The sequence below is a fragment of the Falco peregrinus genome, chromosome 6 (genome assembly GCF_023634155.1).
Source record: "Falco peregrinus isolate bFalPer1 chromosome 6, bFalPer1.pri, whole genome shotgun sequence".
Classification (NCBI taxonomy): Eukaryota; Metazoa; Chordata; class Aves; order Falconiformes; family Falconidae; genus Falco; species Falco peregrinus.
In genome coordinates, this window is record NC_073726.1 from 21,776,845 (window position 1) to 21,795,998 (window position 19,154).

A 19,154-nucleotide genomic window follows, 5' to 3' on the forward strand; every position below is an offset into this window, starting at 1 on the left:
TTCATAAAAACCAGGTTAATAAAAGACCCTCAAATGTTTTACAGCTACTGCTGTTTCTCAAGAGTCATTAACTTGGGTGACTGTCAGAAAGTGGCAGAGTCAATCCTACATTTATACTGTTCTAAACTTCTCCCAAGTACATCGTTAGCAGCAGCAGGTATTGGAGGCTCCTGAGCCAGCCAGACCTCAAGCATGACTGTAATTTGCCACACTGGGCTACACTTAATTCCAGCTGCTTGGTTTTTTGTTTCTATATATTTCCCTGGCATAGATGACTGAATGTCTGGGTACCATCCACATGCTCTAGTTCCTAGATAGCTTTCATCTATTTTCATAGCCATAAAATGGTTTGGGTTGGAAGAGACTTTAAAGGCCACCTAGTCCAACCCCCCTGCAGTGAACAGGGGCATCTTCAACTAGACCAGGTTGCTCAAAGCCCTGTCCAGCCTGACCTTGAATGTTTCCAGGTATGGGACATCCACCACCCTCTCCGGACAACCTGTGCCAGTGTTTCACCACCCTCAGAGTAAAATATTTCTTCCTTATGTCTAGTCTGAATCGACCCTCAATTTTCACCAGTTTCAAGCCATCAAGTCAGACATGCAACATAAATATAACCAATTCCATCAGCAGTAGCATCTTTATTTACAGCTCACCTAAATCCTACACTTTCCTGCAACAAAACTTAGGGTCTCCTCTTTCTTTTAGGAGTTTTCAGAATGCCTTTAATTCATAACCTATTTCCCCAGGAAGCCTTTCTTTATGTAAAACCTCTTGCCTTTATAGCATTAAGAAAGCTTTTCCTAACTGAATTACCAACAGGAAAATGACCATGTCAGCCAGCTCCACTGCTGGCACCACAAAGGATTGCAGTGCTTCCCCAGGCAAGCAGTCCATCTCCAAAAAATCCTAAGGCAGTGAATCCCCAATGTAATTACCTGCTGCATGAAAGGGCAATTCCTCTTGTGTGCTTTAAACTGCCTGCTTGATGATTTTCTTGGATGCTTCCAATTTCTCACTTCACAAAAACCTGTGAGTAATCATGGCCTGTTCACTTTCACTACTCCAATGACAAAACATAATACATGTCATTTCCATATTGTTAATTCTGGGGAACAGCAACAAGCAGTTCCCGAAAGTATAGATAGCCACTAGGAAAAAAAAATATTCCCATCTTCTTTCCATCAATTATGCACATGAAATTAGAGCTCAAGTTTTGAGAAGCACTTACCAGTTAAACCTGGTTTAGGGAGTAATTTGACCAACATACCATGACTAGACTGCAGACTCAATACCAGCAGAAGAACTGAGATTCCTGACTGTACATAACCTCGATCTCATCAGCAGTACCATTCCAGTGACACTACAGTTCCCTCTCAAACAACTCCAGATATTAAATATCAAGAACAAACTCACCAGCAAACACCAGAATACATAATACAGCATTATAAAGCATGGTGCCATTACTGAGCTTAATAAGGAAAGGCAGATGCACCTACCTTCAGTAGAAGTTATTTCAAATGTGAAATCTTCCCCACGGACAGAGAAACATTTGGGTTACAGTTCCTGGAATATACCCAGCTTCAGAAAATTATTTTCATCCAGTGTGAATTCCTTCTCAAGCTTCCTATCCTGAAAAATATTTTTAAAAGTTACTATTAACCAAAGGTAACTGAGGGCCAAAGATACTTTTTTTTCCCCCCTAAGGGAACTTCCACACAACCTTTCAGCCAGAAGAAAAATTTGCAGAAGACCGCAGGTGACTAACGCTCTTTGAGAAGCCATCACCACAACCATGTCAGACATACTCTTTTCAGTTACCCCCAGCTTCTGCAGCATGGGGCAAACACAAACCTTCATTCCAAGCTGTGACTAGCAGGGGTTAACAGCCCCTTTGCTTCAGAGCCCTCCACTCAGCTGTGAGACTTGTACCTCATTCAAGAACATGCTTGTTTTCTTGACATCACTTCAAAAGAAACTTATAGGTTGTCAAGGAAACCTAACGGTCATTTTCACTTGTTCCAAGAATAATTGCAGCAACAATACAAGTATTTCACATTCAGTCTGGGGCCCCCATCACCTCTACAGAGACAGCCAGGCACTCGCCTCCAGAAGAGAGTTCATAGTGGTTTCAGAAGGTGATTCACAGAAAGGAAGCAGGCAAGAGAACTAATCTTGGCTTAGCCTGCCGAGCTCCTCCCCACAACTGACCAAGCCTCTCTCCAAACCCAAGTATTCCTTTTGTACTGGGGGGGTGGGGGGTGTTGTCACCAAATAGAAAATGACAGCAGTCAGTCCCTACATCGAATTATAACATTCCCACACTATCACAATAAAAAGAGTACACTCACATTACAGAATTGTATAATGGAGTGGGTTGGAAAGGACCATGTAGTTCCAACCCCCTGCCAGGGGCAGGGACACCTTCCACTAGACCAGGTTGCTCACAGCCCAGTCCAGCCTGGCCTGGAACACTTCCAGGGATGGGGCAGCCACAGCTTCTCTGGGCCGCCTGTGCCAGCGCCTCACCACCCTCACAGTAAAGAATTTCTTCCTTAGATCTAATCTAAACCTGCCCTCTTTCAGCTTAAAGCCATTCCCCCTTGTCCTATCACTGCAGGCCCCTGTAAAAAGTCCCTCTGCAGCTTTCCTGTCAGCCCCTTTAGGTACTGGAAGGCCGCTCTAAGGTCTCCCCGGAGCCTTCTCTCCTCCAGGCTGAACAGCCCCAGCTCTACCTGCCTGTCTGCCTAGGAGAGGTGCTCCAGCCCCCTGATCAATCTCTGGCCTCCTGTGGACTCACTCCAACAGGTCCACGTCCTTATGCTGGAGGCCCCAGAGTTGGATTCAGCACTGCAGGTGGGGTCTCACCAGAGTGGAGGTGAGGGGGAAAATCACCCTATTACTAGAGTGAATAGTTCATATTAAATCACTATTATCAGGGTGAATTATTAGGGCAAATACCCTACATGTCCAAACAGTCTTGCAAACCTCAACATCAGAACCCAGAGAAGGCATGACAGCATAACATAGACAAGCACTAGCAGAAAGAACAATGTATTTTCTCATCTTCTTAACAGTAATTCTTTAACCGCATGTACAATATTCACCCAAAACCAAAGTAATCAATTTGAATGAACAGTGTTCACTATTTTATTGTGCATATTTAAGGTATGTAAATTTGATGCTTTCTTTTTTCCCCAGCACTTCTCCTACAAAGTCTTTTAAACATTATTAAACATAAAGCATAGATTTAAAATCCTAACCTGAGGCTCAACAACTAAAGTACTGCTCTGAAAACAGACTGAATTGTTTTCCAAAAAAGTGACTGTACAACTCAGATGTATTTAGAACACAGCAAGAACACTCTTAATAGAGCTTGAGAAAAAGCTACACTTTTTGATTCTACAAAAAAAGTCAAACTATTTGAGGGATTAATTTGTAGTTGTGAATATCTGCTATATTTCTCCTTAAAAGCAAAGGGTGAGAAGACAAGTTCTGAGTAATTAATTTAAGTCTGGTAGAGTGCAATCACTATTTAGAAACTACTTTATTATGGAAATTCAGAACATCTGCACCATTCTGACACTTTTTGTTTGTTGCACTTGTGGTCACGCTAAACCATACTTCACTGCACAGCTCCACAAGTTACACAGTGTTACTTCAGCCCCAAATCTGTTACTTGTGCTTAAATCCCAACACAAGCAGTCCTGTTGGATTTACTGAGCCCAAAAGTCAGGCACGTGTTCACAGGTTTACATAATCTATGTGTAGGTGGTCAGCAGAACAGCAAGCCAATCCACATACAGCATCCTTTGCTCCCTCCACACTTTAACACAAAGTCCACACACAAGACCCACACAGAACAGGAGCAAGTACCCATCTCGTTCTTACCAAAAGTGCACTTCACAGCAGTGTTTCTTAAGGACACAATCAAGTCAACCTTACTGAAATGCCCTTCCCAGACTACAGAACAGTAGGAGCAAGCCCACGTGACACTGCCTTACTAACTTGAAACAAGAGGAAGGATTTAATCTCTAACATTTCAAGTGACTGACATCAACCTCACAGATCTGTCATCTTTAGTTTTTATGCTACATTTACCTCTACTTTTCTTCAATTTCTTCAATTATTTTTTTGAATTGAAATAATTAATAGATTTCCAGGTAAAAGCAGTAGGACAAGGGGGTCTACTACATTTCAACACAGCTGAAAGATTTGGATAATGTGCTTAATTACTTTCTTACATTCTGAACACACACTGCTGAGATTCCAGCCTTATTCTCTTCCAAGACATGTACTTTATTTTATCCGACAACCAATTTGAAAGAAAGCACAATAGTTGGTTTATATTTTTTACCTTCTCTCCTACCGATTTTAAATTTTTTGCTCAACTCATCGCACATCAGCCAGCTACATACACATACATGTTCAAAAATAGTATACCCATATAAGTTTAGGTCAAACCACACACAGGTTTCTATGGTGTCAAACACAAAGTGTCTCAATTCTTATAGAAGAAATTATCCACTTCAAAACAACTACTGGTATGTCCAGTGAGTTCCAAAAATAGGGCAGAGAGAATAAATCCAGTAGATCAAACACACTCCCTATACTCACATACTTCAGTGGAAATGTAACCTAACTTAGGCTATGAATTCTAGAATATACTCAAAACAGAGTATGCCACGACTCCCTACAGTACAGATACTGCCTTAGCGAGGTGAATGGACAGCTACTAGCACATTCTTTTAAAAATGCTTCTGTATGGAGACAGAAGCATTCTTAGGCTCCACAATAAAACAACTGAGCACGTGTGGCCTCAGAAAAGCAGAACCAGCCCAAGTCTTACTGGTGTCACAGGAGCTCTCATATTTGGGAAAACCACATCACTTCACAGAAACACTCAAACATGGGTTAATGCCACTGTAATCCAACAGTAGGACACAGCTTTTCCATTTGGGGAGATACAGCTCTGAATCAGGCTAAATTCAAGCTGACTACCTTCCTTACTCCAACAGCACATTTTTGATTCCTTGGAAATCAAATGGTTGTAGATGCCACTGTGCTAGACCTGCTCCTGTTCTCCAGGCCTCCAGCACACACATTCCAAATTACTTTCACTGCAAACTTCTCACTGGTAAGGCAACATGCCTAAAAACAATCAATAGGAAACTGATTATTGTGAATGACAATCTAATCAAAAGAATTCACTGCCATGCCATAAAAGCTAAAGAGTTTTGTAAAGTTCTATAGATCTCTGCTTTAAACGGGTAATGAAGTTTTGGACTCATCTGCTCAAAGATGCAGATGGAAACCCTGTGAAAGAACAAACTGAAGTCCTCATAATGTACAGAACAAGCCAGCTGCTCAGTTGCTGCTGTTGAGTAGCTGCTTAGGGGGAGAGGGTCAAGTGGGGAATATTTCAATTCATGGTGGGGTTTGGGGTTGGAAGAAGTTGTCTTGTTCTTTTAATTTAGCTTTCAATTCCACCAAGAGAAGTTTTTCATATGTGCTACACATCACTACCCAAGACCGGACATAAACAGATCCAGCCTGACATGTGCTAGTAACCCCTGGGCTCCCCTGCATCCTCATCCCCAGGCACAGCACAGAGCCTACTTTCACATTGTGGCACTGAAAAGGCACGGCACTGTGCTGAAGAGCCTCCAAGGGCTCAGCACCACTGACTAATACTTACCTGCACAGTACCATCACCCTGATGAGCCCAGCATTTCATGGCACCACATGGTGTCATTACTTTGTCATCATTACCTGTCTTGTAATCACATATCCCTGAAAAAACAGATTACTCTTAGGTATGCAAGCAACCGGTGAAGTTGTTATACAAAGAATGAGAGGCTGATAAATCTACTGTTTAGCATTTCTTAATGATTTCCAGCTTCAAAGCAGTCACACGCCAGCCAAACCTTTCGAACAGTTGTTGGAACCAACAAGGCAGAAAAAAATTGAACCACTTTCACTTTATGAAAGAACACTGGCAAAATGCCCACGTAACTTGCCCAAAGTTTAGTATGAGCAAAATCTAAAGGAATTCAAGAGACTGCTGATTTACAGCTCCTTTCATTAGACAGCATTTGTTTCCAAATATCCAAAATAACTAAAAATAGCTGTGTCTTTCATATAGAAAGACACGCTTCCAAACATATTAACAAATTAAAGTATCAATCAAGAGTGAAAGATCAGTTCATATACAGTTTAGTTCCAAGCCACTATGAAACTAAAGTGTACTGCAGCTTTTCCATACGTTTTTCTTCAAACATCCTGTGAGTAGAGCCTATCTTCCCTATCACTGCTTCTCCTTGTGGTCCTTAAGACAGCGGGGTTTCAAGAGATATTCCACAGCCTTTTTATGGAATCCACTCAGATAACTAAGAAAAGCTCATTAACAAGCAGCCTAAAATCCACTATATAAACCTCTCCGATACCTTTGAAAGAGCATTTACATTTTAGCAAGTCATGAAAAACTGTTAAAAATTTCTCAGCTTCTCAACTACCTCCTGAGCCCTCTTCAGGAAATTTCCACCTAAAAAAAATACTTGCTGAAGGATCTGCACAATCTATTATATGTACCCTTCTATTACTTTGGGTAGCATGTGCCAAGGTAACACATATAACAATGGAAAACCAAAAGACAGAATAGGCACTACACAGAAAGGACTGCCTCCTGACATCTCTGCTGGAGAAGGTCGATTCAGACTCAACCCTGCGAGCCTCCAGAAGTCAGCCTGAATCCAAGCAAGACAGCACCATGGGCACCAGGAGAGCTTGGATGCTTCTTGCAGTGCTCCTCTGCTTAAAAAAATCAAGACATTAAAAACAGAGCACACGTAAGGAAGCTGTCGGTAAGCAGAGAGCTCTCCTTAGGCTAGTCCTCTTTGGGGGGACACAGGAAGAGGTGACCAAACCACACCAAGGCACCCAGAGGCTGGAATACCTCTTCCTCTTCCAGAGGCTTCCCTGCAATGAATCCACATAAACATTTCTATTAAATACTAGCAGAGGAGGGTTGTTTATCTGGAAAATATATCTGGAGAGGAAAATACTGAGGAGAATGAGAATTCCTAGATAAAAATAATCAAAAGGTATATTTAAGTCTTACAAAAGAGCATCTATGGCTAGCTCTTCTGATGGCTTGGGCACAGCAAGAGAGAAGCAAGACTCTTGCCTTCCCCTTATGTACCAGCAGCACCTCACAGTAGCCAGCAGCACAATATAAGCATATGAAAAAAAGGATGCATGTTTTGTTAATACTATATAAAAAGTAGCTATTTTTGAAGAAGTTTAAAGTCTTCCCACTGCTTTAGTTACTTTCATATGATTGATCAGAAATACCAAGATAGATAAACTAAATTCAACCTTTTATATAAGCTATAATGTCCCTTAAGACTTTATTAGTAAAGTTAGTGTTTTAGTTATCCAAACAGAGTGAAAAAAACATGTCTACAGGGTATCTCCATTGCAATTAGAGAGTTCAACAAAGGAACACATAGCTTACTTAAAAACAGTATCAGCCACCAACAATTCTCCAGCCAATTTTATCACCGCTTGCATTATATTTTGGAATTCATTCAGCCACTTCCTACCTACTTTAAGAGCTGTCACACAAAAAATTATCATAATGCAAAGGAAAAGTAAAAGCCCAGCATGAAGCAGTCATCCCTTCCATCTTTTCCCCTCTGGTGCAACAAGTGACAAATGTAAGAACTATTTAAGACAGTCCTATGCCCATTCATGGGGTTTTATACAATCAACACTTGCATCAAATTTCTGAAGTTGGGCTTTTTTGAGATCACCAACTTTTTCCTAACCCTACTGCTCTCAAGACAACACTGCCAGGAATTCAGGTATAAAAGGTGTAACAGCTGTAAAGCTACCAAAGAGAATAATAAAAAAGCTTATTTATTATTCCAAAAGATGGTTGAAAAATCAGAATACTTCGTATGTCTTCTAGAAAGCAGTCAAGAGTTCACCCTCCACAAAACACAATAATTTATCCTTGGGTCTTCAACAAGTTGCTGTCAGCTTTAGCATCTGCATTGCTCCACAGGCACTTGGGCATCAAGACAGCTTGACAAAGCTGCGGCCTCGCACCTAGTATTGATATCTTATTTGGAAATTAATTCATAGGCACTAAGGAAAAGACTCCCAGAAAGTGTGCTGCTGAGCACGGGTGCCACACTAATCCTCAGCTAAAACTGCAAAGTTAAGCCAAACATCAAATGACCGAGACTGTTACTCCAGATATTCTTGACCAATTGTAATGCACAAAATCCTGCATTCTGCTGCTAACCTACATGCAGCCCCAAGATCACTTAGATGATGTTTGGTCTTTTCCACGTCTTCATTTCCCACAAAAAAATAAAATAAATAAAAATCCATTCATCAACTCTTCTGAAACTCAACCATAATATGGGAAGTTAAATATTCCCATAGTCACTAGTTATAACAGCAAATAAATACAACAGCTTAGAGGGACCACTGCGCAGTTCATGGATGCTTCTGACATTTATTAGTATACACTCAACATTACAAACAGGTATTTTTTCAGAAACTATGCTGTAAACAAAGTTACAGGGAATCACAGAATCATGAAATGGGTTGGATTGGAAGGCACATTTAAAGACCATCTAGTTCCAACCCCCTGCCAGGGACAGGGACACCTTCCACTAGACCAGGTTGCTCCAAGCCCCATCCAACCTGGCCTGGAACACTTCCAGGGACGGAGCAGCCACAGCTTCTCTGGGCAACCTCTTCCAGTGCCTCACCACACCCCCACAGTAAAGAATTTCTTCCTAATATCTAATCTAAATCAGCCCTCTTTTAGTTTACAGCCATTCCCTCTCATTCTATCCCTACAGGCCCTACTAAAAATCTTCTTCCAACTTCCATTGTCACTTTACATCATTTTCAGAAGAGAGTTTGGCTCCCTGCACATTTTCAGAGCACTTAAAAGTTTTATATAAATTGCTGAAATTTTAAAAAAGCCAACACCAAAGAAACAAAATTTTATTCATGGACAAAACCAAACTGAGCTACCATCCTTTTTAAGTGATGTACATTCTGCAACAAAGCTTCACCTCTCACTAAAGACTAAATGCTGTTCTTGCTGAATTTGAAGTAAATGATGGCTGTTTTGGAACAAGATGAAACAAGGCCAGTTGCATCTTCCTGCATTTTCACAGGCTACAAACTTACAGCGTAAGATCCAAGGGGCCTGTATTTCCACATGTCTCTCAAACTCTTCGTTACTGTTTGAGTTACTACTTGGTCTCTCATGCAAAGATCTGGTTTGGTTTTAATACTTCCCACAGAGAGCAGAATAGTAATCTTAGGTTCAATCAGCCCCTTAAGCTTTAAGATAATTTTCAGTATCAACAGTATTTCTGCAGAAACAGTACTGTCTAGAGTCCAATCTCAGCTACTTTATCACAGTCATTCAGTCACATAAAGGGTACGAAATACCATTTAAAGAGTCAGTAACGAGTTCAATCTCAGATTAACATTTTAATACTGTATTTTTCATATAAGAACAGAAGAACTCCTTTAAATAATTAGTGTGGGTATATACCCTCTCATTCAAAGAGACTACAGAATATTTGCCTTTTTCCACTCTCCCTGGAATTAATTTTCTATCCTAACTGCAGGAGCAGACAGCCTGCTCCCCTCTACCGATAACTGCTCCCAGCCTCTGCAATTCATTTATCAGACTTTACACACACACTTAACAGCAAATATCAGTTTAAAAAACAGCCATTATAAATTCAAGTTCAGAGTGCCTGCATATTTATTTCCTTCTCCATCTGGACATTTGCAAAATGATATGCAAATCATGAGATACACGAAATGATACTGGTAATTATAGAAGTAACCGAGATCAGTTACTATTTTAAACCTTTGGCCAAGCACTGCAGATGTCTTTCACAGAAGCTGACCCACCCACAAAACCAGCATGTTACCGTGACAGAACCTGCACAAAATCTCTTCAAAACTGTTAAGTACAACTCAGGATGAACATGAAGTCATTATGGTTTTTTGAGTTAAACAATAAAGACTGCAGAAGGCCCCATTCACAAGGTCAGGCATAACCAGATAACTAAAAGTAAACTGAAGATTATCTAGTGCAGTTATTTATGGCAATAAAATGCCAAACTGCCAGAAGACACCAGAGCTGTGGCAGAGGAAGAAATCAAGGACAGTGTTTTATTGTCAAATGTGCTGGCTGGAAAGAAGCTGAAGTCTACAATAAATCACTTGCAGAGGTATGGAAGGCTCCCAAAAAGCATCCTACTGTTTCTTACCTAGCATTAATAACAGAAGTGTCACACTGAAGCCCAGTGATTCACAAGGCAGGGGACAGTGTCATTTCAACCAATTTTTCTTCCCCTGCCAATGCAGCATACTGCTCTTTCACACTCCCAAGCTGATACTTTAAATCAGCTATAATCCATTTTAAGAATCTGTCAAGCCACTCAGTAACTAAACAAGCTGAGGAAAGTTGCCAGTTTAATACATAACACCATGCTGTTACCTCACAAGAATTTACATTTTCACTATTTTTATCACCAAGATCTTCCACAGAAATTTGATAATTCGGGTTATTAAGATTTTTTGACTGCACAACTTAAATTGCCTAAAAAGGGCCCAACGTTCCAGAAGAGTTAGCTAAACACCCTCCAAAATGCAGAGCACACTATAAATGTCTCAAGTCATACATCACAAAGTCTGCAGACACACCTGAAAGTCTTCCTCCTGTGACTACTGGAGAAGGGAGACAGAAAGCCATCACCCTGGACCCAGTTTATATCAAAATAGGCACAAGACACTCTTGAGAATCATCCTTGTTTATCCAAGTTCTTGTTCTAGAAAACCATAGCCCATTCACTGCTGCTCCTGCTAAACCACCAGCCTCCTCCCCCTTGCACTCAGCATTGCTGCTGCTCGGAGAGACCAAAGAAAGTTCAGGTAAAATTACAACAAACCTCCATCCACAGTTAAGTACAGTCACTACCACTGTGCCAGCATTATAGGTGGTAAAGAAAAGTAAGCAGATTAAACTCATTCTAGTCAGAATTGTATTTTTTATTTTTAATATACAAAATCCTCAGTGAATTAGAATACTAACATTTGCTCAAATTCTGCAATGCTAAAAAACAACCTCGTTAAACTTTTCAGGTACATTGTGACAAAACAACCCATGCACAGGCTATGTGTAGGGGATGTGGGGACAGAATGAAAACTGTCAGCAACTACAAAATCCCTCGCTAGAAAAAAAATAGAAGTATCACATGGAGCCCAAGGCTGACATGTATTTCTAGAAGACACATAAATGTATAAAAACACTACCTAAAACTTACCATTCTCCTTACTCAAGGCACAAAAAGAGTCAACTTCAGTGAAAACATGGCACACGAGGCAGTCTATAATAACTCCGTCAGAACCTGGAAATACTGAAGCTTCTGTACATTCCACCATTTTCTTTTTGTCATAATTTCTCATGCTTCTCCCACACTTCAGGCCTTGCTGCCAGGAGAGGTCAGGGTCTCTTGTCCTCTATTTTCACCCATCCCATCATTTGCAAAAATAAAAACAGGGCTGTCAGTGGTTCCCATTTATTCGTTCAATAGCACATGCAACGCCTTACATTTGTCACAGTGAGAGGAAAAACGCACATGAGAAATAATTTAATCCTGTATCCAGTACTTGCCCCAACTAAAACAAGCCTTCTGAATTACAGCTCTACAACAGCTGAAGCCAATCTCTGAATTCACACTACACCATCTCTTCCCTTGTGAGCACCACTGCTCACCTAAGCCCTTGGCGTGCCAGCTTAAGGTGCCAAGGAGGCAGGAAAAATCCAGCAAGGCAGTAAACACCTCAGGCTGGGAGCTGCTCTTATGAATTTAGTGCCCAGGACATCACCAAGCATTCTCAAAAGACTGTGCCAAAAAGGCACAAACTCCTACAGAAGTCTAACAGGACACCAAGCCTAATCAAATGCATGGACAACAAACTACAGTCACGTCATTTTTCTATACATACCCACAGACAATGCAATCTGAACATCATAACTCAGCACTGAATTCATAAACAACCACCAAACAACTGAACTATGAAGACTGCTCAACTTAACTTCCCCAGTCTTAAAAGACTCACGGCTGGGCTTACAAAAACACACAACCTCCACCTCCTTACACCAGATCTGACATCCGTTCAACATGCTAGCAATACAGCTACACCCGGGAACCCCAAGCATATCACCAGTTTTCAAGATTCTTCACTCTTTCCCAGAAGTGCATTTACAGGGTCCAGCGCATAGTAATTTAGTGACCAAACCTGCAAATGAAAGGAGATAAGCCTCACTGGACACCTCATGAAACGACGAGCACTGTCTTGAAAAGTGCTTCAAGTTACTACTCTAATGAACTGTGGTGAATGGCATTCCTGCAAAAGAAAGTCAAAAACTCAGAGTAAAAAAACATGCCACACTGTTTACACCTCTAGAATATCATCCCTGTTCTTGCTTGCTTTTATTGCTAAGAACTGAACAGAAAAATGGAAGAATGTCTTTCTTACTTCTATATAAGCATTTTAGGATGCCACCTGAACAGATGATCCTGTGTAAGATACATGCAAGGTACCAAAATAACAAAAATCCATAAAGAATATGCACAGAAATAATGTTGCAAACAGGGGAAAAGAGAAACATGCTCTTTCCAGAAATCTTACTTCTAAGGTATGTCAGCTGTGCATGTGGCAAAAGCAATGCTCTTTCTGGAATTAGTCATATTGCAAGCAAGGCTCCTGATGTGTACTACCACTTAACACCAACTTAATGATTTTTTAGAAAGGAGCTTCCCAATTATACTGATGACTATTTGCATGCCATTTTCTCTGAAATTCAACTTGCATAACAAGAGCTCTGAGAACATTTCTTTTTGTACTACCAGAGAAACAACTTTTCAGACTAAACGGAAAAAAGTGTCTGGTTCCAAATTCTCCAAGAAGGCTTTGGCAGCCTGCTGCTAAGGAGCACACTCCTAGGCCTCAGGTTTTTGGGAAGCTGGGGTGGGTGGGTGGGTGTGCGTAGACAAAAAGAAAAAAGTGTAAAGGAGCACTACTAAGTTGTTTGGTACCTACTAAGAGAGTTACTGGCTAACCAGCCAGAAGAAATGTGTCTGGCGAGCTCCAAAAGTAGCATGTTTTGCACCAATGAAAAGGCTACAGATCTCCTGGGCAGTCTTTCACATAAGCCTAACGTGCCAGAAGGAATCAGCAATAAGTAAATTTACCAACTATAAAGATGCTTGGTCTCACTTCTGCCATTCTTTTATTACCATTTTAACAAACAAAACAAAACACATTTCTCAATTTAAAAAGATCACTTCACAAACATCATCCACATACCACATAACACCTCTGCAGAAGAAAAGCTGTCTGGTGACCAGAAGTCTCCCTTCCTAAAGAAAGTCTTCATATTATCCAAATAGGTATTTCAGGTTAAGGAGGAAAAGGACAGGCAGGAACAGGGATAGCGAGGTTGTTCCCAATTTGCTTGCAACTGAAACTGAACTACGGCTGGCAAGTGGAAGGTGAAGTTTCACTGTGTTCCCCCAGTTCTGCACACTGAGTTTGTGCAGAAATCTGACATGTTTCCTTAAGCATTCACAGCCTTCTTCAAGGCTTTTTTCCACTTGCTTCCAGCAGTATCTTAAACCATGTTCTCCTGCTGGAAGCAAGTTCTATTTAGAAATTTTATTGAGATCTCAGAAAATAATTTCAAAGCCTCTATGCCAGCCTGCAGCAGCCACTGAGCACGTTTCCACACCTGAGCCCCTGGAGAGCCAGGGCTACCCCACACTCTGCACAGCCTCAGGAAGGCTGAGAAAAGTGCCAAACTCAGACCTTGCCCAACATTGCAAAACATCCTCCACCACCTCATAGGACTTGGCTGACCCAGAGAGGCCAGGCACCACTACTGCTATTTGTAGATGCAAAAGCATCCACCACCAAACCAAATGGCACACTGATTAGAAGATGCTTCTGGGTGAAGGGCCTGTCCTCCTTATTCCCATTTTCTACATCCTCATTTTCTTCACTTTCCCTCTGACAGTTGGGGCACATTCAGATAGAAAACTCAATTCCTTTTTTCTGTGAAGAGTATTTCCCACCCGAGGTAGCTTAAAAGAAAATCAGCAAGCATATGGACTACCATGGAACCAGTCCATTAAGCCTAATCCAAAACTGAAATTGATACAGAGTTAATTGGCAAATGACAGCACAGCTAATGCTAACTCTGCAAAAGCCAGGAAATACAAAGAAAAAAATACCATCAACCACTCTCTGCAGTACTGACTCTGATCTGGCATGTACTCACTAGGGACATACCGCAAGAACGATTCAGACTGTTTTTGAACAAACAGATGTATGTAAAGAGCAACTGTATTGTTTTATGCACTGTGGTACATCCCACAGAACTGGATGCTGACACTTGCGTAACCCTGGGCTTGCGACAGCTGCACCGACAAGTTCACAGACCATCCTCAGCAGGTGCCAGGGCTCGCACTGCGATAGGAGACAACACACGTGCGTCCAGAAGCATCGTGGACTCTTATGCCAAAACACAATGCAAGCAAAGGCAACGGCTTGTCCCTGTTGAGGGCTACAACCCAACAGCGGTCTCAGGGCATGCAATAATCCTGAAGCGATTGCTGCTCTGTACAGTAAAGCTCAAGAGACTCCACAACACAAAGGCATGGCAGCTTCACGCAAATTAAGAGCAGTTATGCACAGCACCCTTTACAGCTTGGCAGCTTTTACCTTGATGAGGACACAAGCCAGCAGTTTCCTGTAACAGTGACAGCCACAGAACAGAGGAGATAGAAGTGTACTTCCAGAGATCATCCAGTCCAACCTGCTGCTTTTCAAAGTGGGGTCAGATGGTACTGGCTGCCCAGGACAGCATCCAGGCAGGTTTTCAACATCTCTAAAGACGGAGACCCCACCACATCTCTGGGCAGCCTGGATTCAGCCACTGTCGCAGTAAAAACATGTTTTCTTATGTTCAGGCATTCTGCCATTATTTCAAGGCCTGCTGCCTCTTGTCCTCTCTGGGTACAACTGAGGACAGCCTGGCTGCATCATCTTCACTCCCCCCACAAGGGATCTACACACACTGATGAGATCCCCCCTGAGCCATCTCTTCCCCAGGATGAACAACCCCAGCTCTCCCAGCCTCTCCTCAAGTGGAGAATGCTCCAATTACTTAATCAACGTTGTGGCTCTCTGCTGGACATTCTCCACTATGTCCATGTGTCTTGTCCTGGGGAACCCAGCACAGGTCCCAGAACTCCAGATGTGACCCCACCAGCGCTGAACAGATGGGAAGGATCACCTATACTGACACACTGGCAACACTCTCCACAATGCACCCCAGAGGGCTGCTGGTCACTTTTACAGCAAGGGAATGTTGCGGGCTCCTGGCCAGCCTTGGGGCCACCAAGATCCGAAGGCCATTCAGTGCAGAGCTGCTTTGCAGCTGCTCACCCCAGGATGTACTGGCAGCACATGGGATTATCCCTCCCCAGGGGCAGGGCTTGCATTATTTCCCTTGGCTGAACTTCATGAGACTGCTGCTGGCCCATTTCTCCCATCTGTTGAGGTCCCTCTGTTGGCACTGCAGGTCTGTTAAGCACTCCTCACAGCTGTGCGTCACACAGCACATCCCAGATGTATTCCTAAAGAGTCTGAATTAGGATTCTAAATGCATCCTTCCAGAAGATGTGCTGTTTTTTATCAAGGGAGAAGTAAGCATGCATCATTCAAAGAGGGAAGAATCAAGCTTTTGAGGATGCAGGCACTTCACAACTGCAGCTCTGCATTGGAGGTGACCAGAACAGTATTATGCATTTAAGAGCAGAAACAAGGAACAAGTTGTTACTGAATCCATTCAGGACAACTGAAGAATGTACTCCAGGCACAAACAGTATCTTTGAAATAACTCTTTCTCCAGTTCCTATCTATCACCAGCTGTTGTGTTTGAAGGGATTTTAGCCTGGACAAACTCATAGAAGTCTTGATGATGTTTTAACCTACACTGCAGAGAGCATGCATCTGATGTTAGCATCTTCTGAATGTATTTCAATACCTCAAGTTCTCTCCACCTGCTAAGGCCCTGTGCACTAACAGCACTCAGCAGTTCCTTTTCTTCTGCTGTTGCACACACCACTTTGGTTTCTTGAGGATTTCACTGCTGTGACCTGTCAAAAGACCTGCAGCTGCTTCCACTACACAGACTACCTGTGTTACAGTATTCTGCATCACACTACTTCCAACTTTTTGGTACTGAAGCATCGATGCTATACACCTGCTTTGCACAGCCGCACCCCAGGCTGCCATCCCTTCACACCCTACTGCAATTGCCTGTCCCCAGTATGAGGTTCTTGGCTGTCACCTGTTGCCTCTACCTACCGCTGCAGTTCACCATGACCCATACCTCCTGTCCCATCACCATCCTGGCCTCACCTTCCAGCTCCATGAACCCATCACTATCAGCAACCTAACATAGGTGGAGATGGTACAGGATGACAAGCCCCATTCCAGCAGAGCCTGGATGCGGCACCATGCTGCTGAATTACACCCACAATACAGGTAATAGATGACTTACAGCCATCTACTCTTCTTTGGGTTCAAAATGCTCAGAATCTACATTGCAGTCTGTCAGGGGAAGAGAACCACAAGCTACTCATTTTTTTTCTAGAGCTTGCTCTCAACCTCTTTAGAATCCTAATTCAGACTCTTTAGGAATACACTCTCAGTGCTTGTTCCCAAGATGAAACAATGCTGATAAAAAATTTCCTTGTTCATCTTATAACACAGCCAAGATTAAATCAAAGACCTCTATCAATTCCTCTCACATTCACACAAGGCATGAATAACGGTGAAAAACCCCAACGGAGGAAAAAAAAAAGCTTGCTACATAAATAAATACTACAGCTCAAGAAGTGATTTTTCTAGATTATTATGAAATTATACCTGAGCGGTCTGAGGTTCTCCAGACAACTAAAGCAGGACTGGGGATTTCCTGCCGTATCTAATAAGCACTGGAGCTGCTGAAGCCCACCACTACACGGAGAACAAATAAATCCCTTTCAGGCAGTCACATATCCCCTTCCTACCAGCTACACTTCTCTTGTGAAGTAGCCATCCACAGAGCCACAAGAAGGCAAAAGAAAAAATAGAAAGTTAAAGGCAGGAAATACAGAACGCCTCTTCACCAACATTTTACTTCTTTCTAGCCCACCTAATCTATAATTTGGAAAGACTTAAGACTCCATCACTATGCACTGCTCTAAATTCAAATTGGTATCATGCCTGCCCTTGGTAGTCATGCTATCTTTGATGGTAACAGAAAATTCAAACTTATGACAGAGGAGCCTCTCACCTGAAAGAATGTTCTTCTCTCTAGAAACCTACTTGCAGACACCCTTTGAAAGCCAAGTCTTGGCAGGCTTTACGTCAGTCCCTCATCAAGCATGAAAGTGTCACATCAACCCAACAACAAAAATAGATGTTATGGAGCGTTATCTGACATGCTCCACATGCTTTCATGAGTAATGCTAACATGGATAGGCATTATTTTAAGTACGATCTGTTGCAAGCAATGAAGTCCAAAGCATAAGAGTAAAAGACACAAATCTGTCTTCTATAGGTATACAGAGCCTTAATCTCCCAAGATCAAACATTTAGGCAAACCTGCTCCAACAGAAACTGTGCCACACAAACTGTAGCTTCTACAACAAAAGACAAAGCACAAAGCCATGAAAAAAACAGAATCCAAGGTTTGGGTCACAGCCTGTGAAATAAATAACAGTTCACATAGCAAACTGAAGTAGGCCTTTTAGGTGTAAGAATGCAATTTTACAAGCAGTAGCTGCAGTAAGATGAGCAACTAAGGTGAGCTGACCGGCTGTCCTTAACACAGCAGCCTGAATGAGTCCAAACCAACCTTCTCTGTTCCCAAACGAAGACCATGCAATGTGCTCATCTTCACTGGAAACAACCAGCTATAGGCTTAGTGAAAATAAAGCCAAGGGACACTGTCTATAAAGGGCTCTCTACAGAACTCTGCAAGAGGCATCGCTGCAGTTTCAGAACACCTTTAAAAGTTGCAGGGCATGAACAAAACAACTATTTTAACATCACAATTTTATATAAATATATTCTGATTCATCACTATTCCCTTTGTTCCCTTCCCTCGGTCATTTGCCCAAACCTTTTTTATAAACTCTGAATAAAAGGCAAAGCAGGACAGACTAGAGTCCTCAGAGTCAATGATGGCTCCAGCAACTGTCCACACACACACCAGTTAGCACGCACATCCCACTGGACATAAAACTCTTATGATCTTGGCAACTTCTGCCAAGCTCTGACTGCACATGTACACATCAAAGTCTCAAGAACATAAAACACAGAAATGAATTACAGCCTTTATTCCCTCCTACAACTAAGCATACAAAATTATAAATTGTCTCTATTGTACTCAGTTAGCTTTGTAGTTAGCTTTTATCTTCATATTGGGGTAACCTAAATACTAGTTTTCACAGGTTTTAAGTATCTTATAGCATGTTTCAGTCTTAGTGAAAAAAAACATGGACTTAGTTTATCAGTATTTCAATACTTCATCTTCCTTCTACCCCCTCAAAGTCTCATAACCTTCAGAGGTGAACAGTCAGTCAGAAGCTTCTGTTTTGTACAGGTGAAGGAAGCATCTCTGGGAGGGGAAAAATATATTTTAAAAAAACAAAAACAAAAAACAAAATAGTATTTTGCCTGTAGGCCACTTTCAGAGCAGAAGGCCAGCAAAGCTTTGTCTGAATGGCAGAATGGCCTGTCAAGGTATTCTGGAGTGGAAATAGCTTCCTCTAGTGAGTGCAGTGCACCCCTGAGCTCCAGCGCAGGCATCTGCTTCTGCCTTCCAAGCTTCAGCTACTTCAAAAAGGAAAAAACAGGTAATCATCCTGCCAAACACAAGCAAATGCCTCCTGAACAATGAGAAGAGTCAAATCTCCCAACTAAAATTTTTCACACTACAGCAACCTGGTATCCCAACCCTGTGGTACCAATTAAGCAAAGGC

General features: G+C 42.0%; 1 protein-coding gene across 2 annotated transcripts in view; it reads right to left on the reverse strand.

Annotated features, from left to right (window-relative positions):
* The window catches only part of PPP6R2 (protein phosphatase 6 regulatory subunit 2), a 106,952-nt gene that overhangs the window by 75,337 nt on the left and 12,461 nt on the right, over nt 1-19,154 (reverse strand). For both annotated transcript variants that reach the window (XM_055808055.1, XM_055808056.1), the window contains one exon: nt 1,500-1,632. The gene's annotated coding sequence lies outside the window, so the exon portion shown is untranslated. The remainder of the gene's footprint in view (nt 1-1,499; nt 1,633-19,154) is intronic.